The sequence below is a fragment of the Theropithecus gelada genome, chromosome 3, assembly GCF_003255815.1.
Source record: "Theropithecus gelada isolate Dixy chromosome 3, Tgel_1.0, whole genome shotgun sequence".
Lineage (NCBI taxonomy): Eukaryota > Metazoa > Chordata > Mammalia > Primates > Cercopithecidae > Theropithecus > Theropithecus gelada.
This window is the reverse complement of record NC_037670.1, coordinates 53,163,060-53,186,691: the sequence shown is the minus strand read 5'-3', so window position 1 is coordinate 53,186,691 and position 23,632 is coordinate 53,163,060.

The window sequence follows — 23,632 nt, the reverse complement described above, 5'->3', positions numbered from 1 at the left end:
CTATCCCCAGGGCTGGGCCTTCATAACTGCTCCTTACCTTTTTTCAACATCTGGAGTAGACGCTTTCTTTATAATAGGGCAAGAAGCTTTCAGAAAAGCAGGCACCGTCAGGGAAGGGAGTGCGGTAGAGTAGTGTCAACCCTGGGCCCTGGTGCTAGTATCACCACTAACTCAATGTGGAATCTGGGGCAAATCAGTCACCTCCAGTCATTGTTACTTACTCTGGCTTAGAGGTTAGTGAAACAAAAAATAAAGAGAAAATGTGGAGGAAAATCAAAGAGAAACTGTCAGGGGTCAGCATCGTCTACCACAGAATACATCTTTTAATTTCTGCAGTACTTGGAGAGGACAAGAACAGGTGAACATCCATAAACCATTGGTGAACGTATTCAAGGGGGTTTAGGAGAGTTGGGAGTTGAATGAGGGAAGGGATGTTACCAGAGCAGTGACATATTTCAGAGAAAATAATGGATGAGGGGACTAAAGATAAGTGTAAGAGAAAGGTCAGAGGAGGGGAGAGGGAAGGGCCAGGAGGCCAGAAGACCCGGAGCCATTTAGAGAACCAGGTAGGCTTCACCAGAGCCAGGAGCTGGAGGCGTTTCCACACTGATGCCCTGAAGGCTTCATGGCAGGGCCTCCATTGTCCCTAGCTCTGCCCATCTCCCAAATGCTTCCTTCAGGCAACTCCTTCATTTTAACTGTTTTCCCTGTCATTAAAAACCCTCCTTAATCACAAGCTCTCACTTTAGAAGGGGAGGGGAAGATGAAAAGAAGAGAAAAACAAGAGCCTGATCCATGTCTTGCTTGCCCTCTGCCCTCCACGGTTGCTTTGAGCCCTTACATGAAAACTGTGACTTGCATCTTGTAGGAACAGATGTCGTAGTGGAAAGGTCACTGCACTTTTTGGTTAAGGACTGGAAATCTTTTCCAAGCAAGTCCATGTACAAAGAAAGAAGTCGGGTCTTCTTCTCCACCCAGCTGCCAAGTCCCTTAGGTCTCCCTCCTCTTCCTTCTGCCAACTGTCTTGAGCCCCCATGGGCCAGACCGTGCCAGACCATGCCGGTCTCTGTCAGAGGAGAATGATGAGTAAATGCGTGAAAAGCCCTCCATGGGGTGGGCCCAGGGGGCAGGAGAGCCCAGAAGCGGGTGCCCCAGCCATGCCCGTCTGGGAGAGGGAGGTGTTTGGAGGAGTTGTGGGTGGCTGGCTTCCCTGTCTTCAGTCCACTGAAGCTTAGCTTGAGCAATCAGTACCTCTTCCCCGGATAAATATCAAAGCCTCTCACTGGCCTTTCTTCTTGCTTCAGCGCCTTAGAGAACGCAGTGTTTCTTGAACCACACTCTGTGGCACGCCAGTGTTATACTTGCTTATTTGTTCATGCAAAAACACCAAGGGCCTACCACGCATCAGTTACCGTGAAAAAGAGGTTTTGTGGTCAAATACATTTTGGAATTCTCTCTTCTCAGAGTTCACAATACACACATTAGCATCTGAAAGCACATTCTGGAAGAAATAAAGAAATCTCCTCCTATAGCCTAAGAAACACATTTAGAAACGGATCCTCTGGCTCATCCTCTCTATCATGGAGTCTTCTTCCTAAAACACAGCACTCATCACACAGCTCCTCGGCTTTAAACCTTCAACGAGGGCACAAAACAAACTTCGACTCTGCTCAAGCTCCTCTGTAGTTTGGTTTGTTTCCCAGATTTCCTTGGCTGACCCCTTGTTCTAAGTGAACAGGGCCCCCTTGCCCTGCACGCCCCTGCACCTCCAAGCTCTTGCTCAAGTCAGCCCCTTCCCGAGAATGCCCTCCCCCACCTCCACATCTCTGCTCTCAGTCATCCTTCCAGCTGCAAGTCCAAAGTCTCCACAGCAAGGTGAGTGCTTTATCCAGCTCCCTCAGGTCACATATCCGCACCTTGCACTAGATTACAGCGTAATCCACTACTGAGGGAAATTTACGATTTCCTCTTAAGCTCCTCCAAGGGCAGGGCCTGCTCCTTGTTCATCTGACTCATTTTCACATCTATATGACCTCCCTCCTCCAACACCTAATACAGAACTAGAGACAAAATGGGTACAGTACAGAGACGGCTGGCCTCGGCTACCACCGGCTGTAAGACCTTGGGCAGGTGATGTGGTATGAAAGTGTCCTCCCAAAATTCATATGCTGAAACCTGCTACCCAAGGTGATAGCATTAAGAGGTAGAGCTTTGGGGAGGAGATTGGATCAGAAGAGAAGAGCCCTTGTGAATGGGATTAGTGCTCTTCCTCAGGAGGCCTGAGGAAGCCCGTCTGCCCTTTCCGCCACATGAGGACACAGCAAACCGAGAAGTGAGCCCTCACCACACACCAAATGTGCTGGCGCCTTGGTCTTGGACTTCACAGCCTCCAGAACTGTGAGCAGTAAGTTTCTGTTGCTGACAAGCCACTCAGTCTATGGCAGTTTGTTACAGCAGCCCGAAGACGACAATAGGCTGCCTAATTCTGATTGCTGCCCCTTCCTAAAGTGGGGGTACAGGATCTAGAGGACAAAGGAGCTTGGGTTTGAAATCCAGCCATTCCACAGGCAGAGGGAAAAATCCCACAGCCACAGCAGCCACGTGAGTTCATGTGCCTTTAGGGTGATCTGTGATTTTTTAATGCGTCCTTTCAACTTCTGTCCCAGTTAAGGAGAAAGACTGCAGAAGCCTCCAGCTGGGCCACCCTAGTCCCCGCAAAATGGAGAGCTGGCCCAGAGGCGAGGCCACCCTCTTGGAACGGCTGTTTATCAGCAGTGCTGGGGGAGAGGAGAATGCCCAGAGAGCAGGCAGCATGAGACAGAGCAGCACGCCTGAGCCTGGGGAGAGAGGAGCCACAGGGCCGCAGGAAGACGCCCACCCTGCTCCACAGTGTGGGCCACATTAATGGGCTACAACAGGATGCCGATTATGTGGACTAATTGGGGCTTTAACAATCTGAATAATCAATGTGTCTGGATAATTGATCATGATGGATGCAAGGAGAGGACTCATCGGCCATTCAGGCAGCAAGGCCCAAGAATTGGCCATTCAGGCAGCAAGGCCCAATAATTGGCCATTCAGGCAGCAAGGCCCAAGAACTGGCCATTCAGGCAGCAAGGCCCAAGAACTGGCCTTTCAGGTGACCTGAATTCCAGAAATTAACACTGAAGACTACGTTCCGTGCAACTGGGAAAGGAGGATGTCCCGTCCTACACCTTTCACTCACGTGAGCGTGGGCGGCATACTTATGCAAAAAACAAGACTGAGGTCTGAGGAAGACCTTCTTAGAGGCCTGTAAAAGCTTCATGCCAGGATGGTAGTGCCCAAGGTAACTGAATGGCACGATGATTCAGTACTTTTTGGTGACCTCCGCAGGCTCAGGCACCTTCCAAAATGCTAAGGACACAGATGCCCGGGACACACACAGAAATCTGGCCTCTTCAGGAAATATTCTGCAACATGCAGTTATTTTCCCTACACATGCAAATTCTCCAAACACAGAGAGCCTTTGTAAACATAATACCGTTTGAAAAATGTGCCTGACAAGAGACAATTTTGAACAGAGTATTGTGCTGTGGCGATGTGGCAGCACAGCAGAATCATCTGTTTTTGCTTTGTCTCTCTTTGAAACGCTCAGCTTCTCTCTCTGCTTGGCTCTGTGCACTACAGAGAGAACAGAGGCACCAAGCGCTGCACATTCCAGGGAAAATAATGCCCCGTGTGCTGACGCAGCACCACACAGGGGGCCATTCGCGCACAGGACGTGTTTTGTTTTGTTTTGTTTTGTTTCCCCTGCAAAGAAACACAATGATTCCACATCAGCCTCTCCAAAAAGTGAACAGTCCTTTCAGATGGCCTTTCCATCCATGAGCGCTTTTATTATCTTTATACATTTTAAATGAACCTTGCCCTTGGCCTCTACTTTTTCTAATATGAAATATTCACTTCCCCGGGGTGTAGATGCGTAATAATCCCTCCTGCTCATTATAGGTTTTCAAAGCTGCATTTCCATCCTCTTGTATTTAACTTTTATTCAAAAAAGGCTGATTTATATACGAAGAGGTGCCTCGCTTTAGGCAAGCATGCTATGCAAAAAGATAAAGTCATCGACCACGAGAATTAAGAAACGGATGGTTCTTCAATCCCTGAGCTTCTCTGCAGTAAAATTAAAAAATATTCCTACTTTAAAGCTGTGTATTTGTGTATCCTTAGACATAACACAGCCTCATACTGGAGAGCGCATAGAGGCCAGCTCCATGGACACACATGTGATGAGTGCTCAACACTGTAGTGGGCATGGTGGGGTCACTAACGCCGTCCCTGTCCCCCTTTCCCAAGCTTATTGTCTTTTGGGGAGGTAGGGACCAGCAGAAGTCTAAAAGGTAGACAGTGTTGCTGTGTGGCCATATGAACTTGAGCAGAGGCCACAACTGGAGGACGGAAGAGGCCCCTCAGGATGGGCAGAGGCCACTCCGCCCACCCCTGCTCCACAGGGGCCAACAGCAGTGCCTGCAGAGTAGATGGGGCGTCCACTCCACAGCCCAGGCAGGATTTAAGTCTAGAGTTGTGAGTGGCCATCTGGTCACCACCTGAGAGAGCCTGCTGGAGAGCAGAGCTGAACTAGAGGACAGCAGAACTCTGTAACAGAAAACAGGTGTCTGATGGAGTAGACGGTGAGAGTCTCACTGCGTCTGAAGATGGTCTGCCCTGGACCCTTCTCCGACTTATGCCAAGATACTTCCTATTTATTTCTAAAGCCAACTCCAGGAATAAGCAAATTTTAGGGCAATTGAGAGAAACGGGGGCCAAAAGGTGCAGCCAGAGGGGCTGTCTTCCTCATCTCCTGCCACCCCCGCTCACCTGAGCAGAGGACAGCCATCTGGAGTGGGCTCACCTTCATCTCCTGGTGGCCCAACGCAGCTCCAGTGTCACCCACACTGGTAGAAGGAACATTCTAGGGAAGGAGAGTCTAACCCATACCTTTCTAATGTGGATCACTGTCTCTGTATTCTACAGTACACACACACACACACACACACACACACACACAGAGCTCTTTCCTCCTGAGTCCCCCAAAGAATGCTTCCTTTTCCTGACTCCCGCTCTAGACATCCCGGAGGCACAGGGAAAATAAATTTATCATGTATTCTCTTACAAAAGAAGATGATTTCCCCTTTGACATGAAAAATGTATTAAAGGGGATTTGGAGGAAAAGACAATTATCAGGATAGGCTTAGGTGTGATAAGAGTTTGAGATGAGTAGTTGCAGAATATTTAAAGGAAGGAAGAGATGAATGGTGGGTGTACCAGATGGGCTAAGCATCAGAATATCATCCTTTTAGGGGAAGCTGCCTATGAATCTCTATGCAGTTTCCAAACGACCTGGCGATCCTGGATGCAGCTGAGTGGACTGCGGGTGAGCATCTGGCCAGCCGTGTACGAAGGGATGTGTTGATGCTGTCGGGACACGAGGTTCGTGGTGGGGAATGAGACCAAGCTGATTGTCTCCTGGATTTGGCGTCATTCCCACGAATCCTGCCTTCCCTGTTCCCACTTGCATTTGTGCAATGAATTTCCCATCCCATGCTGGAACTTCAATGAGTCTTCATTGTTTGCAGTCCAATGCACAAAGTGAGTCGGTCGCACCGCACTCATCCGGGTTATGCGCACGGCCCCATGAACATTCTGTGCTTTCCTGTACCGCAGCCCTCAGTAGCTTACTCCAGGGTTAATTTTCTCTGTGTGTATCACAGAAGCCAGCACATCATGGGCACTCAATAAATGTTTGTTAAATAACGAAAGCTAAGCCGCAGAGAAGGGATGAGAAGGCTCAGGAAACAATGTATCAAAGCAGGAATGACTATTGGTTCAGTATCACCCCCAAACCCCAAGCCAACAAAAAATCCCTCTTGAAATAATGTTTTTAAACATAAACAACACACACACACACAAGCCCTTGCTCAATCAAAGTATTTTAGCTCCACTGAAACTCACACTGGGTAGACATGGTGTGTACACAGCTGAGCAATAAGAAACAAGAACTGGGCCATTCTAGGACTAAACAGTTTGCTTTTAATTTTGAATATCATATATGTTAACCTAAATAGATGAGGTATGATGTAAGACCCTCACCACCTCTGCTGTTGCGGTGCTATGCCCTTGTGATTTATTTCACTTTGCTAAGAGTCTATTTTAAAAATGCAAAGTTGCTATAAGATTCAGTAATTGCACTTCTAGGGATATCTCCCAGGGAATTGAACATAGAGACTCGAACAGATACTTGTACACGAATGTTCACTGCAGCATTATTCACAATAGCCAATAGGCAGAAACAACCTAAATGTGCATCAACAGGAGAGTGGACAGAGTGTGGTATGTCAGATAATGAAATAGTGTTCAGCCATAAAAAGCATTGAGGTTTTGACACAAGCTACAATGTAGACAACCCTTAAAAACATTATGGTAAGTAAAATAAGCCAGACACAAAAGGACAAATATGTGAAATATCTCGAATATGCAAATTCAGAGACACTAGGCAGAACAGAGGCTACCAGTGGCGACTGGGAGGCAGGAATAGAGGAGTCGTTGTTTAATAGGTACAGAGCTTCTGTTTGGGTGATAAAACATTTTTGAAATAGATATGCATGATGTTTACAACAATGTGCATGTAATTAATGCTACTAAGTTGCATGGCTAAAATGGCAAGTTTTAAGTTTTATAGATAGAGACAGATCTTTGTAATAAAGAGAATATATTTAAATATATCTGATTTTAGCAATATGTCAGAATATACTGTCATAGACCTTATTCCTGCTTATGCACATAAGATTCTAGGTGAAATATAAGAAGGAAATTTTAAATGAAAAGGTAAGCTTGATGGAGAAAAGACAGCATGTGCTAGAAAAGAGATCAAAAAAGACACAGAGGTCGGGCGCGGTGGCTGACGCCTGTCATCCCAGCACTTTGGGAGGCCAAAGTGGGCAGATTGCCTGAGCTCAGGAGTTCACAACCAGCCTAGGGAACGTGGTGAAACCCCAATTCTACTAAAAAATACAAAAAATTAGCTGGGCGTGGTGGCGTGCAACTGTAGTCCCAGCTACTCAGGAGGCTGAGGCAGGATAGTTGCTTGAACCTGGGAGGTGGAGGTTGTGGTGAGCTGAGATCATGCCACTGCACTCCAGCCTGGGTGACAGAGCAAGACTCTGTCTAAAAATAAATAAATAAATAAATAAATAAATACATAAATAAATAAATATAGAAATGCTACCTGTGTCTTGGAGGGCTCCTTAATCTGAAAAATTAATTTAAACCAGCTCTAAACCATTGAAACCAGCAGGACAATAGCACAAGCAGAGGTGAACCATTTGATGGTAAGGCACAATCCAGGGAGCATGAGAGTTCCATGTATATAACAATTAATGAAGATGAGTTCTCTCTCTCTCTCTCTCTCTCTCTCACACACACACACACACACACACACACGCATACAGCCACCATTGTAAAGATTAGTACGTTCTGAAAACAGAATTTTCACCCCTGAACTTAATAATCTGGGAGACACTATAAAATAAGTAAATGTAAAATGATTAAACATAAAGGAATTAAAATTCTAACAAAATAATAGAACACGATGAAAAGGTGGATTTGAAGAGTAGCAAATGGAAACACAAATGAAAAATACAGTCATTGGAACTAAAAACTTAAAGGTGAGGACAAAATCAGATAAGACAAAGCTAAAGAGAAAATAACTGAATGAAAAAGAGATGGAGGAAATTTTCCAGAATGTAGCAAAGAGACACAGAAACGACGAATGGGAAGAGAAAATAAGGTAAAATGAGAAGATGCAAAATATGCTTAAATCGGAGTTCTAGAAAGAGACCAAAACAACTGAAATAAAAGAAATATTCAGAAAAAAATAAGGCTAAGAATTTTGAAACTGAGGCCAGGTGCAGTGGTTCATACCTGTAATCTCAGCACTTTGGGAGGCTGAGGTGGGAGGATCGCTTGAGGCCAGGAGTTCAAGACCAGCCTGGGCAACATAGCAAGACACTTATCTCCACATTTTGTTTTTTAATTAGCGAGGGATGGAGGCATGTGTTTGTAGTCCTTGCTACTTAGGAGGTTGAGTCTGGAAGACTGCTTGAACCCGGGAGTCCAGGGTTACAGTGAGCAATTGTGCCACGGTACACTCCAGCCTAGACAACAGAGCAAGATTGTTCCTCTAAAAAAAATAACTTTGGAAATGAAAAAGGGCATGATTCTAAAGAAATAAGAAACATAATGATTCCTAAACAGGAGAAAATAACTACCTAGTGAAACTGTAGACAGCAAAGATAAGGGGAAAAAAACCCCCCTAAAAACCACAGAGAAAGATTATCCACAATAGAATAATTATAATGAAAGCAGATTTCTTACCAGAAAAATAAAGAGATTTTCTAAAAGAAAATGTAACAATAGTGTCAAAGGATTGAAAGAAAGTGAAATATCGGCTGGGCGCGGTGGCTCAAGCCTGTAATCCCAGCACTTTGGGAGGCCGAGACGGGCAGATCACGAGGTCAGGAGATCGAGACCATCCTGGCTAACCGTGAAATCCCATCTCTACTAAAAAAATACAAAAAACTAGCCGGGCGAGGTGGCAGGCACCTGTAGTCCCAGCTACTCGGGAGGCTGAGGCAGGAGAATGGCGTGAACCTGGGAGGTGGAGCTTGCAGTGAGCTGAGATCTGGCTACTGCACTCCAGCCTGGGTGACAGAGCGAGACTCTGTCTCAAAAAAAAAAAAAAAAAAAAAAAAAAAGGAAAGTGAAATATCAACCTAGAGTTTTATATACATTCAGGCCATCATTCAAAAATGAGAGTAACATTATCTCCAGTGATACAAAAATGCACAAATATTCATTGCAGCATTACCTATAATAGAAAAATATTGCAAGTCGTTTAAATGTCCATGTAGGAGACTGATAGAATAAACCACGGTATAACAAACACGTAGCAGCTACTAAAAAGAAAAGAATGGTGAAGTTATCTATGAACTGATGTGGGCTGACTTCCAGGATATGAATTGGAAAAGAAAAAGATGCTGATTATATTTTTAAATGCTTGTATTTTTATTGGGATATAATTCATATAAGAGTTACAGCTGTAAAATACAGTTAAGTAGGTTTTATTATAACTTTCTTTTTTTTTTTTTTTGAGACGGAGTCTTGCTCTGTTGCTCAGGCTGGAGTGCAGTGGCGCAATCTCGGCTCCCTGAAAGCTCCACCTCCCAGGGTCACACCATTCTCCTGCCTCAGCCTCCCGAGTAGCTGGGACTACAGGTGCCCACCACCACACCTGGCTAATTTTTTGTATTTTCAGTAGAGATGGGGTTCCACCGTATTAGCCAGAATGGTCTCGATCTCCTGACCTTGTGATCTGCCTGTCTCGGCCTCCCAAAGTGCTGGGATTATAGGCATGAGCCACCGTACCTGGCCTATTATTAATTTGTTTTAGATACATGGTTTCATTCTGTCTCCCAGGCTGGAGTGAAGTGGTGTTATCGTAGCTCACTGCAGCCTTGATCTTCTAGGCTCAAGCCATCCTCCACCTCAGCCTTCTGAGTAGCTGTAACTACAAGTATGCACCACCATGTCTGGCTAATTTTTATATATTTCTTGTAGAGACAGGGTCTATGCTATGTTGCTCAGGCTGCTCTGAACTCCTAGACTCAAGCAATCCTCCCACCTCAGTCTTCCAAAGTGCATTATAGGTGTGAGCCACTGCACCAGGCTGGTTTTATTATATAATATTTATATTATATTATATTTGCCAGGTTGTATAGCATTTCCTAGTTCCAGAATATTTTCATCACTCCAAAAGGAAATCCTATACTCTTCAGTACTCACTTTCCACTGCCCTCTCCCCACAGCCCCTGGTAAGTACTACTCCATTTTATGTCTCATTGGATTTGTCTATTTTGCACCTTTCATATGAACTGATTCATAAAAGTATGTGGGTCTTTGTGTCTAGCTTCTTTCACTCAGCATAATGTTTTCAAGTTTCTTCTATCTTGTACCACATCTCAGCCTGCTTTGTGTTACTTTAACAGAATACCTGAGACTACGTGGTTTATAAAGAAAAGAGGTGTATCGGGCTCATAATTCTGATGGCTGCAAAGTTCAAGATTGGACGTCTGCATCTGGTGAGGGCCTCAGGTGGCTTCCGCTCATGGTGGAAGGGGAAGGGGTGTCTCGTGTGCAAAGATTACATGGCCAGAGAGAAAGCAAGAGACAGTCTAGGAGGTGCCAGGCTCTTTTTAACAACCAGCTCTCTCAGGAACCAACAGGGCAAGAACTCACTCCCAAAGGAGAACACTAATTGATTCATGAGGGGCCCATCTCCATGACCCAAACACCTGCCCTGAGGCCCCACCTCCAACACTGGGGATCAGATTTCAACATGAGGCTTGTAAGGGACAAACATCCAAACCATCACAGACTACATGGCAGTATTTCTTTCCTTTTGATAGTTGAGTAATATTCCCTTACATGGATGGATACATCACACCCTGTTTACCCACTCATCTGTTGATGGACGTTTGAGTTGTTTCTGATGGATATTTGAGTTGCTTTAGCCATTATGGAATACGGCTGCTAAAAACATGTGTGTAGCATTTTTTGAGTGAACATATGCTTTCAATTCTCTTGCATACAACCTAGGAGTGGAATTCCTAGGTCATAGAGTAACTCTATATTTAACCTTTTGAGGAAATGCCAAACTCTTTTCCACAGCAGCTGTACCATTTTACAATCCTATAAACAATGCATAAGGGTTAAAATTTATCCACTTCTTGCCAACACTTCTAATTTTCCATATAAAAATAAATAAATAAATAAATAAATAAATAAATGAAAAAAATGAAAAACTGTCGGCCAGGCACCGTGGCTCATGCCTGTAATCCCAGCATTTTGGGAGGCCGAGGCAGGTAGATCACGAGGTCAGGAGATCGAGACCATCCTGGCTAACATGGTGAAACCCCGACTCTACTAAAAATACAAAAAAATCAGCCGGGCGTGGTGGCAGGCACCTGTAGTCCCAGCTACTCAGGAGGCTGAGGCAGGAGAATGGCATCAACCTGGGAGATGGAGCTTGTTGTGAGTTGAGATTGCACCACTGCACTCCAGCCTGGGCAACAGAGCGAGACTCCGTCTCAAAAAAACAAAACAAAACAAAACAAAAACCTGTCTTCCTAGTGAGAGTAAAGAGGTACACCATTGTGGTATTGATTTGCATTTCCCTAATGGCTAATTATGTTAAGCATTTTATCAGGTGTTTATTGGTCATTTGTTTATCTTCTTTGGAAAACTGTCTATTGAAATCCTTTGTCCATTTTAAAATTAGGCCATTTGTCTTTTTATTGTTGAGTGGTAAAAATTCTTTATGTATTATGGACAATGACCCTTATCAGATACACGATTTGCAATTTTTTTCTGTCATTCTGTGCTATATGCTTATTTTAGCAAAATGAAAACAAAAACAAGCAAACAATAAAACACAGAAAGGATATACCAGAAACTTATGAAAATAGCTCTTTATGAAGCATTGTTGAGAATGGGGTACAAAGTATACACAGGGAACGTGATGAGGCTTCTCTGACCACATCTTTTCATGTAATTTTGACTTTTGAACTACGCTAACAATTTATATATCCACAAATACATTATTCAATTAAGACACAGAAAAGTTTTCCTATAAAGAAACAAATAAACCTAACTATACATCAAATCGGTAATATAACAAATGGAAGAGGAAAAAAAAATTAAGGCAAGAAAGTTTAGAACCCAATATCTGACTGTAACCCTTAATGAGACATCTTCTAGGCATAAGAAGAACTAGAAGGAAACATTAAATTTCTCTTACTGAATTTGTAGTGAGTAGTAGTATCGGTATAGCAATTCCAAAAACAGTTTTGTGTGAATTGTAGGATTGAATAAAGGAGTAAATATGTTAATGCGATGGGGAATCAGGGTTCTGATTATGGGAGAAGGGAGACACAAACGTGGAAAATGGGAGGAGAGAAAGAACTCTGTGATGTTGAACTGGAATCAGAGGTGCCAGTGTGAACTCATGATTTAAAATACACACACACACACACGTGCACATTCCTAGCCACTGAACAGTCTGGGAGTAAGAATACCAATGAAGTAAGCACACTTAGCTGCCAGATCTTGGTTCGTAAATATCATATTGCACTCAAAGGCACCAAAGCTTCTTGGAGCAAAGGCTGATTCCAGGGCTAGGTCAGGAAAAATACAGGTGAGCCTGGAGCACCTTGTGCTAGAAAGTGAGAAATAGATAGATGAGAACATCCAGAAAAGATACAGGAGATACTCTGAAGCCATACCCAACAGCCAAATGTGAAACAATGTGAACATCCAAATGAGTAATGGCATATTATAACATATTAACACAAAGAACATGAGTCCTTTCCTAAAAAAAAGGAATGAAAATGTGAAGAAGGAAAAGGAGTTCTTTAGAGAAGAAGACTAACCTAATAAACACAGATAGCATGGTAGAAGTTAGGACACAAACATCGTGGTAATATCTGACTGAGGCAAGAGCCATCCATGACTGAGCAGAGTGTTAAGAAACAGAAGAGTCCCATAGTTTCAACATAGTACCACACAGATTATTAATAAATCACAAAGGAAAAATGCACCTTTCCATTTGGACAAAACTGTTGTTCCCCATTTAGCTTAATAATCACACTCAAAATAATCAATAGTGGGACAAGCTGATATCAGGTGGCCTCTGGTGTGGTGCACTGAGAAGGGCATGGGGTCATTACAATAGTTAACCTGGCTCACGCCTATAATTCCAGCACTTTGGGAGGCTGAGGCAGACAGATCACAAAGTCAAGAGATCGAGACCATCCTGGCTAGCACGGTGAAACCATGTCTCTACTAAAAACAGGCCTGGTGGCGCGCGCCTGCAGTCCCAGCTACTCAGGAGGCTGAGGTAGGAGAATCGCTTCAACCTGAGAGGTGGAGGTTGCAGTGAGCTGAGAACACCACTCCACTCCAGCCTGGGCGACAGAGCAAGACAACTGTCGCAATTAAAAAAATAAATAAATAAAAAGACAGTTAACTTGAATCTAACAAAGGAGAAACAGCCAAATTCAAGACTGAAGGACGTTCTACCAAACAACTGCTCTGGAGTTTTCAAAGATGTCAGTGTTGAGAAAAAATGAAAGGCCAGGGAACGATTAGATTATGGGTAAGGAGATGTCTTTACTAAAGACAGTAAATAATCCTTAATTGGATGTTAGAATTGAAAAAAAAAAAAAAAAAGCTATAAAGGTCTCTTTTTGCTACAATTAGGCACATTTGAATTTGAATGACATATTAGGTAACAGAACTACACATAAATCAATGCTAAATTTTCAAGAGCCATAATTTTACGGTGGTTATGTTGGAGAATGCTGGAGTATCAGGGAGGACTGTCTGCAACAAATTTGCAAATTCGTCAGTCTAAAAAGAGTGTGTGTGACAGCGCGTGCAGAGAGGGAAAGAGGGGAGGGAAATGGAGCGGGGGACAGAAACGTGAAAGTGGCCAAACATTCACGGTGGGTGAATCTAGGTGAAGGGTGTCAGGTACTCAGTTAATTCACTTTACATTTCTGCAGGTTGAAATTTTCCAAAATAAAGGTGGGAGAAAAAGAGAGGCAAAATAAAGCTATGTCCAGCCTTCCAATGGGAAATGATTTCTGAAGGAGAAACTTCTCTAAGGATATGAAGCCCAGAAGGACGGGCAGGACGAGAGAAGCAATGAGTTAAACACACTGGAAAGGCTAAATCATCACCAACTGGAAAAAAAAATGAGGTTGTACTGTTGTTATTACCAACCTGGAGATTAAAAACCAGGTAGAACCCACACAGCAGACCACAAAACATGAACAATGCAAGAGAAGTTGAGGCCTGTTCATGCAGAATGTGTTGGTAAATTGTAGACTCTGTTCAACTACGTGTGTTAAATATTTGAGGGTAACCACTTTAAAGGTGAAAATATTTATGTAAATTTTAAAAATACAGAAATGCTATTCTAGAGAATTATGGGGATGAAAATATGTAATAAAATATAAAGGCACAGATTCAAAGGAGTAGCACCAACTTCAGGTTCATGGTTTCTTCAGCAAAGAGGAAAGTGGGAGGAGGGTTAGGTTTTTTTGTAAAACTGCTTTCTCTTTAAAATGTTCATATTTGTTAAATGTTAGTGTCATACACTGGTATCTGATTACAGCTTTCCACAAGTCTGAAATATTTCACAGTTAGAATTTTTAAAAATTCATTCAAATGCTTTAAAATGCATATTGTCAAGGGAATGTGTGAGGGAAGAAGTGTGATATCCATACAATGCCTGCAGCAGAGCTGTGTGCCAGGTCCAAGAAGCAGGGACAAAGCGCTTCCGGGTGTGCCTAGGGTGGCAGGGGTCAGGTAACGCCCCCTAGAGGAGTATCAGTCTGCAGGGAGACGTGGAGACGTCTGAGGGTGGGCAAGGACATCTGGGGAGAGAGACCAGCACAGTCCACATGCTGAGGGCTGACAGAGGAGGTGCTTCTGCAGGGCTACGTGGCAGGCATGCCTGTGGAGCTGGTGCAGCGCGGACCTGGCTGAGCAGGCCTGGGAGGGAGGAGGAACCTGTCCACTGCTCAGGAGGTCAAGGCAGTGGTGCCACCTCGGGAGGGCCCACTGTGCACCCGGGGACAGCTGAGGGCTTTACGAGCCTTTTCTCATTAGTCTTCCCAACAATGCTGTAGGGCAACCACACTGCTCCCCCTTCCTAGACAAGGAAGCTGATGCCGAGAGAAAGTGAGTGATTTCCTTTAAGTTGCATCTCACGTGGTAGACACAGGATTTGAGTGGGCCTTCTGGCTACAAGGTTCTGCTCTCAAACAGACTTTACCCTGTAGATGATGGGGAGATTCGAAAGAACTCCAAGCCAAGGAGGGGCAAGGACAGATGTGTCATGGAAAAAGTGGAAGTGTTAAAACACAACATTTCTGTAGGGAAACCGAGGGTGATATATACTCAAATATTAAGAATGGCATGGAGGTTCCTCAACAGCAGACCAGGGAGGGTGAACAACTTTGCTTTCCAAAGACAATTCACACACTGTTTCACTTAAAGTCACCACTAAGACTGATACGATTATAGGAAACATGATATTTCAGTAAATTTCTCATGACTAAAATGGAAACCAAAAGAAGGCCTAAAATTGTGCTGATACAATAATAAAATGAGGTAGATATGGACTGTTTTACCTTACTACAGAATTGGGAAAACATTAACTTAGAATTTATGATAATTTGTTTAGAAATTAAGCTAAAAATACACTTATTTAAAGGTAAAATATTTCCTTACACTGATTAAGAACATAAGATGTTAGAGATGAATTTAGCCTAGTAAAGAATGAACTTCTTGGCACTTAAAAATGAAACAATCGCCATCTATTTATTAAAACACGTTTCCAATGAGCTCTAATTACTAAGACTTAGTTTGGCAATCAAGGGTGACACAAGGGGTGTAGCATAATAAAACCAAAATTCTATTAATAAATTAGTCATTCCAACTTTTTGTTAATTCGGATGACTAATTTTCATGAGTTAGAATTTCTGAGATGTGACTCTTTTGTTGCAATTATTTTCTTAAGGAAAATAGGATGTAAAATACAAAAGACAAATGATAAAGTTGGAAAAATATTTACAATGTGCAATGTCTAAAACCAATCAGTAAAGGGCAAAGTGCATGAAAAATGAGTAATTTTCATTGTTCCATTTTAATGATGACTTGTATTTATCGTTTTCTGTATACCACTTTGAAGTTTAAAAAAGTTAGAATCTTTGGGAAAACAGGTCTGAATGGCATCATGACGTGACATCGTCCTGGATGGCAGGCTTGTCCCACATCTGTGCTTTTGCTCTTGTGGTTCTGTAACCTAGAAAATCTTTGCACCTGTTGGAAACCCCAGCTGTGCCCAACTCTCAGGTTTCAGGTCAACTGTCGGCCCTTCAGTGAAGACTTTCCCGATTCTCCCTAACCAAAAATAACCTCTGTCACTGAATAATTGAAGTACTGTATCTACACTTCTTTTCAGGCCACTTCAACTCAGGTTACATTCATGGATGTTCACGCCTTCTCTCCGCCCCTGGAATGTGAGTTGCTTCACGCTAATAAGGTAGCACCTCAATCATGTTGACTGGGGTGTGTGTGCACATGGTGGCTTCCTGGGTCAGTGTACTGTGCACACATGGAAGGAAAGGGGGGGAAGAAATGGACTAAGAAGAGCAGAAAAGGAAAGGAGAAGCAAAGCGTGAGAGAACAGAAAGAGAAAAGAGAAGAGTAAAAGCAGGAAGATGAGAAAAGGGAAATTTAAGGAAAGAAAAAAGGAAAGGAATATGGCAAGAAAGGGGATTTGATCAAAGTTCGCAAATTAACTATAACCATTTATTTCATCTTCTTCCCATTATAACACACACACACATACACACACACACACTGATAAGCGTGCAGTTCTTCCCCTCCGCTCTCTCTCTCCTGCTGCCATGTAAGACATGCCTTCTTCCCCTTTGCCTTCCGCCATGATTGCAACTTTCCTGAGGGAGGCCTACCCAGCCATACAAGACTGTGAGTCCATTCAACTTCTTCTCTTTATAAATTACCCAATCTCAGGTAGCTCTTTATAGCAGTGTGAAAACAAACTAATACATGTATATTTTGCTACAATTACATTTTTTAAAGTAGATGAATAGGACTTTTGCTTTCAGCCATGATACAGTAACAGGAATCAGATTTATTCCCCCATAATTTCTAGTTATTAAACAACTAGAAAACCAGACATAATATGTGAAGCAATGATTTCTGACACTGGACCACCGGCAGCACAGGACAATGATTCCTGAGTGAAGGAAAACAAAAGGGTGTCCAGCTCACTGCCTCAAAAGAGTTCTCGGCCCAGGGTTAGGGAAGCCAAACAGATCCCAGTGGGCTTCCTGAGTTAACAAGCCAGAGTTTAGAGTCTGGGTAGGCCCAGGAGGCTAAAGCTAGTGGAGCAAAATGCTACAGAAGAGGCAGCTGTGGCAGATGGAGCTTCAGGGTCTTTTGCTGAGTGCTGATCTGTGCACACATGTAAGGAAACTACCAACGCCAGGAAATAACAGGAGGAGGCAACATAATCCTGACAGCCCACACAAGGCCAGGAAGAGTGTGTGCTCCCACCAACGCTCATGCACAGGGCACTGGGTGGAATTTATCACCGTCAGACCAGCATTACAAGAAGTGTTAAGGACATGCCTTCAGGGAGAAGGAAGATGCCAGACCAAAAGCTGAATGTACACAGGGGAAAAAGAACAGCAGAAATGGTCAATATGTGAGTAAATATATAAACATTTCATTTTTCATTTTTTAAAATGTCTTTAAAACTTAGAAAATCAGTAAACAGAAGACTTGAATAGCACTATCAAGCAGCTTGACCTAATTGATATTTACAGAGCACTCCACCCAACAACAGCAAAATACAAATTCTTTGCAAGTGCACACAGAACATTTGCCAAGATATTCTGGGCCATAAAACAAATCTCAATAAATTTAAAAGGATTGAAATCATGCAAAGTATGTTTTCTGGCCACCACGGAATTAAATCAGAAATCAGTAACAGAAAGTTATCTGGAAAATCCCCCAAAGAGTTAGAACTTAACAACATACTTATAAATAATCCATGGGTCAAAGGAGAAAATGCAAAGGGAATTAGAAAATATTTTGTCATGAATGAAAATGAAGACCCAACATAAAAATTGGGAGACGAACCTACAGCAGTGCTTGGGGATACTGACAGCATCAAGCACTTACACTAGAAAATAAGAAAGGTCTGACTTCAGTGATCCAAGCATCCACTTTACACAACTTAAGAAGAAGAGGAAGAAGAACCCTCAGGACAGCGGGGTGGAAAGAGAAAGGGAGTATAGGTCCTTCTGTGAGTTGCTTCCTGTCCTCCTGATCACTGCTTCATGGTCACCAGATGGCTATACTATCTCCAGCTTTACATCCATGTTCTAGAAGAAGGGATAGCGGTCAAATGTGGCTAGCCACATTTCCCCCTTTTTATCCTAAACAGAAAACATCCTTGGAAGCCCTACTTAGCAGACATCCACTACGTTTTGATTGACTAGAGCTTTGATACATGGATGTCTGGCTGGAAGTGTCTAGGGAATGGGCCCTGAGGCAGCCAGACTCTAACATGTTGCTATAAAGATGAAAGCACCGATAAGCTATGAATAGTCATACAAAAGTAAGGGTTTAACATCATCAGGCTCCAACAAATAAACATAAGAATGATTTCTTACAGTGATGATGAGATGACTCTATGGGTACCAAGACCCTTAATTACTACTTATCATGATTTCTTTCTCGAACTGCAACGATATCCTCCACGCCTGGTGAATATTTTGTGCTATTCTTCTTACCCTATAATAGAAACTTCTACCATATTGAGTAAAAGCAACAATATTTTTAGAGGAATGAATCAGTAAAATGTACATGAGAGACATGCTTGTAATCAAGAGTTGGGAAATAAAGAGAGTCTTGGCCGGGCTCAGTGGCTAACGCCTGTAATCCCAGCACTTCAGGAGGCCAAGGTGGACCACCTGAGGTCAGGAGTTTGAGACCAGCTTGGCTGACATGGTGAAACCCCTTCTCTACTAGAAAACACAAAAAAGTACCCAGGCGTGGTGGTGCGTGCCTGTAATACCTTGGGAGGCTTAAGTACGAATCGCTTGAACCTGGGAGGCAGAGGTTGCAGTGAACCGAGATTGCACCACTGCACTCCAACCTGGGGGACAGGGTGAGACTCCGTCTAAAAAAAAAAAAAAAAAAAAGTATTATTCTGCTTTAGTTTCAATACACACCTGGTGTATAGTGAAGCACATGTATTTTCTGTGGATCTGATGCCCTTGACGTTGTAGCTCTCCAGGAAGTTGCACTGGGGGAGACCCTGGAGCATCTCTAGGCTGCAAACTAAGGCTCAGGGTTCCTTTCAGTGGCCGGGCCCAGCTGGGGAGCTTCTTCCTGAATATGGAAAGCCTAGAGAAAGCCTTCTTATAAAGGAAGGCCCACTCCCCATTACCCCGGGGAGCCTGGCACCAATGCCCTGCAAAGGCTGTCAGGAACTTTCAGTACAGGCATGGAACTCACAGCTTCTCTCAGATATGGTAGTCGCCAGACTTCCTGGCTCAGGTTGTTGCAGCCTCCAGCCGAGAAGGCAAAAGGGGAAGCTGTTAAATCTAGCAGGAGCCATGCACGTTTTAAAACTGTTCTTGATTTAAGTTACAGGGAGAAGTAAATTAAGTTTTGTGAAAGCTTTGACTTTTAATACCAGCGGTAGTATATTAAAATGTTCTGAAGATTATTTATGATATATATATTTTAAAACTGGTCCAACTGCAATGATGGAAATGCATGAAAAGCTTCAAACATGAAGTACTTAAAACCCTCCTTGCCATATTTAGAATGGGGAATCTCGGGAGACATTGCTTACAAAACTTCCCATGTCTTTAGGTGACTTTATTCTCATATCTTATACACGTCTGCAGTGCCTGGCCATTGGGAAACCAGCAGGGACATCACCGGCAGTTCAGATGAGCTTCTAATTCCAGTGTAAACCGTAAAATCCTTAATACTGGTCCATGAAAATCACAGTTAGACAAAAAAAATTCCAAGTGGCAAGGGGGTGGCCCAGGAGCCAGGGTCAGATAAGGCGAGGGTGGGAACAGGTGGCTGGGATCACGAAATCACCATCATCTGGAGAAGGTCAGGGTAAGACCTGGAGAGGAGAGAGACTGGGACCCTGGGCAGATCCTGAGTGTCTGTGGAGACATCTAGAATGCCATTGTGTCTGGGATAATGAACTCGAATGCCCTCACTGTTCTCTTAACCAGAGCTCCTGAAGGAGATTCTTAAGGGGACAGCTAGATGGGGGATGATTGCAGAAAACTCGACATCTATAGAATGCTGGAGAAATGTGAGGTTGCTTAGCCTGAAGAAATATGGGATGACCCAGAAGGTACGGAAAGCAGGCTCAGGTACTTGAGGAGCTGCCAACTGAAATAATAACAGCCACTTGAGTTTGCATACACGGGCTCATTTATCCCCACAACAAAACTATGAAGTTGATATTATCAGTACCTCATTTACAGATAAGCGTGGCAAGCCAACCGCAGGGGCATTAAGGATCCTCCCCCTGGCCATCCTGACCAGAAGCTGACAGTGCGATTCAGACCCGGGTGGGCTGACCCCCATGCCCATATTCCTGATCACTGTTTTGCTGCCCCAGGCGGAGGCAGAACTAGGGCCGGAGTTCACTGGTTAAGGGCATCAGATTTGGACTCAACACAGCAAAAGAATTCCTAGCAAAAGGCACTGTATAAAATAATTATCCTACCCACAGCCCTGAGAGTTAGGTGCTGTGATGTTCATTTCACAGACAAGGAAATAGAGTCAGAGGGTATATGATGGACCCACACCTGGTAAATGGCAGCCTGGGCTTCCCGCTCAAATTGGCCTGGTTCCTAAACTCATGGTCCTTCTACTGCAGCTTGGCCTCCTGGGAAGGCAGCCTGTTCCCTGCCATGTGAAGTGCACTGGCAGAGATCAGAACAGCATCCTCGAAAGCAACCCACGATCATGCTTAACTCTTGGTTAATATTGAAGAGGAACTTGAGATCCACAGAGGGAAAGCGGCTTGCTGCAGGGATACGGGTAAGAGGAACTCAGTTTTCCTGACTGCCTCCCAGGTTCGTTTAGCTGCACTGAGCTGGCTGCATAGCTGGACGTCCACCTGGGCTGGAGGGCTTCCGGTCTCAGGGTTCATTGTCACACTGTCACACCTGTGCTTCTGCCTCGATAGAAATGCAACATGGCTGTTTTGATTTGAGGCATGGTGACTCTCTCCTGGGTTTCTTTTTGGAATCTATGCCTGTGAGAGACTGTATCACGTGTTCGAAATGATTTGTCTCCGCCCTGCCTTCATCATGATTTGCCAGGAGGTGAAGGGAACATGCTTACCCCGTTAACCTTGGCCTTGCTATATGACTTGTGGGAGGAGGGGACGGCTGCCAGGTCCCAGCACAGGCTTTATGAGATCCTGGGGGTTCCCACTTGCCCTCTGGAGCTCCTGCCCTCCAGCACGGGAAGAGCAGAGCCCAGATGGCAGCTGCTCATTCAGCCTCAGCCTGGCATGAGGAGATGTGGAGAACACAGCCAAGCTCGGCAGAGCTGCAGCTGACTCGCAGGATTCTTAAGTGAAAAATAAATGTTTGTTGTTGGAAGCCATGGAGATTTGAGAATTGCTAGTTACTGCAGCAAAAGCTAATACAGAAATTGGTACACAGAAGTAGGGCTGCCATTACAAAAAACTGAAATATGGATCATTGGTTTTGGGCTTAGGTGATGGCAAGCTGGAAAGCTGTTAAAGGAAGCTGGAAAAATGGCAACCCAAGGTATGCAGTGCTGAAACACCCAGCATAAAAAGAAAAAGAAAAAAGAAATCACCTGTGATAACTTAGAAAATTGGCCTAACTAAACTTGTTTTCAAAACAGAGTCTTGCCTGTGTGAATTGGTGTTATAGAATGCCTTTGATACAGTGCTACAGGGAAAAAAAAAAAAAAATGCAACTCGCCCCCTCCCAAAAACCTCACTGCTTTGCAAATACAATTGAAAGGGAAGAGAGAAAATCCAACATTTTCAGGATTTTAAAGTGAAGCAATTTCTCACCAAATTAAGGTAGGCCATGAAAGCATAGCCTATGGGTAAAGACCAAATCAAAGATGCGATCGTTGGCCCTTGCACCGAAACCTCTAGTTGGATTATCGAGGTCCCCAGTGAAATCTTTCAACTGCACAAAATGGCCTAGAGAAAGAGACCCAGAATTTGGCCTGTTGGAAGCACGACGTGCTCAGTGTAGTTGGAATTGAGTTGAGAGAGAGGAGGACCTGCACGGAAAATGACTGTAGGCACACGGGGTTGACCGGAATCAAAGAGATTAAAAACACACAGGACGGCTTCAAAAGGGACGAATCGATAACCACAGTTTCGGCTGGATTAAAACAGACCGTGGCTATCTGAGATCTAAAACGATCCTTGGCATTCATCCTTCCTATGGGCAGGAAGCAGGTTAAGAAATCTGCTCAGCCATGAAGGAGGGCATGTCTTCCAGCACCCTTCTCAGAGGTAGCCATGGAGGATGCCCGAAGAGTGCACCTGGCAGAGGGCAGATTCAGAGCCACGCAAACCATGGCCTGGGAAGTCCTCCCCATGGGCAAAACAGAGGCTCCATTGACACCCCCTACTCCCAGCCTACGAGTCCTTGAAACATTCCCCCAGCAGGACACTAGGACAGCTGTGGACTGTTGGGGGCCTCCCCCATCCTCTTTCCCAGTGGAAGTACCACTGGGCTTATCCTGTCTTTGAGTCTCTACTGTGTTTCTGGTTCTATTTCAGTGCTCGAAGGATGTGCTCTAGACAGTGATGGCTCCACCAGAGCCTGGGTCCCAAAATGGAAAACACGTGGAGCCCAGCTAAGGTTAGCCTGGCCTGGTTGAGCCCAGTGAAGCCACAGCCAACTGGTAGACCCACAGTGAAAAATAAATGGTGGTTGGAGATGGCGTCTAGCTATATCACCCAGGCTGGAGTGCAGCCGCACGATTTCGGCACACCGCAACCTCCCCCTCCTGGGTTCAAGTGATTCTCCTGCCTCGACCTCCCAAGTAAGTGGGATTACAGGAGCCCACCACCACACCTGGCTAATTTTTGTATTTTTAGCAGAGACGGGGTTTTGTCATGTTGCCCAGACTGGTCTCGAACTCCTGACCTCAGGTTATCCGACCGCCTCAGCCTCTCAAAGTGCTGGGATTACAGGCATGAGCTATCGCACCTGCCATTTTTTTTTTTACCACAGCAAAAACAAATACAATATCCCAGCACAATAACCACAGGCCCAATGCTACCCAAAGAGACCCAGTGTTATCTTTTCTTACAATTGCATACAGCAGCTTGGTTCAATGTGTGCATAGTCTATGTTACACATGCAACTTTAATTTTTCTGACATCTATACTGAATAAAGTACAAAGACAAAGGTAGAAAACAAGCTTAATGATGTTGTTTATCTCACCCAACATATCTAAAATTTCAACATGCGATCAACATAAAAACATAAACATGAGATCATTGACATTTTTCCTGGCACAAAGTCTTTGCAATCTGCTCTGTATTTTACACATAGCACGTATCAATTTGGATGCACCACATTGTAAGTGCTCAACAGCTCCACGTGGCTAGTGCCTACGATGCTGTGTGGGTCTGCAGAGTACTTCTCCTTTAGACTAGAAAGGCCACAAGTGAAAAGAGCACTGTATCTGGAATCAAGAGGGCAGAGTTTTAGTCCCTGCTCAGCTACCAACTGTCTGCAGGACTCTGAGCTAGGGCCATGTCTGAAATTCATCTGTAAAATGAGGGATAGATGATCTCCCAAGGCTCTGTGATTTCAGCATTTAGGAAATGTTGAGCCAGTACTGACCACTGAACCAGTCAGAGGTTCTTGGTTGCAA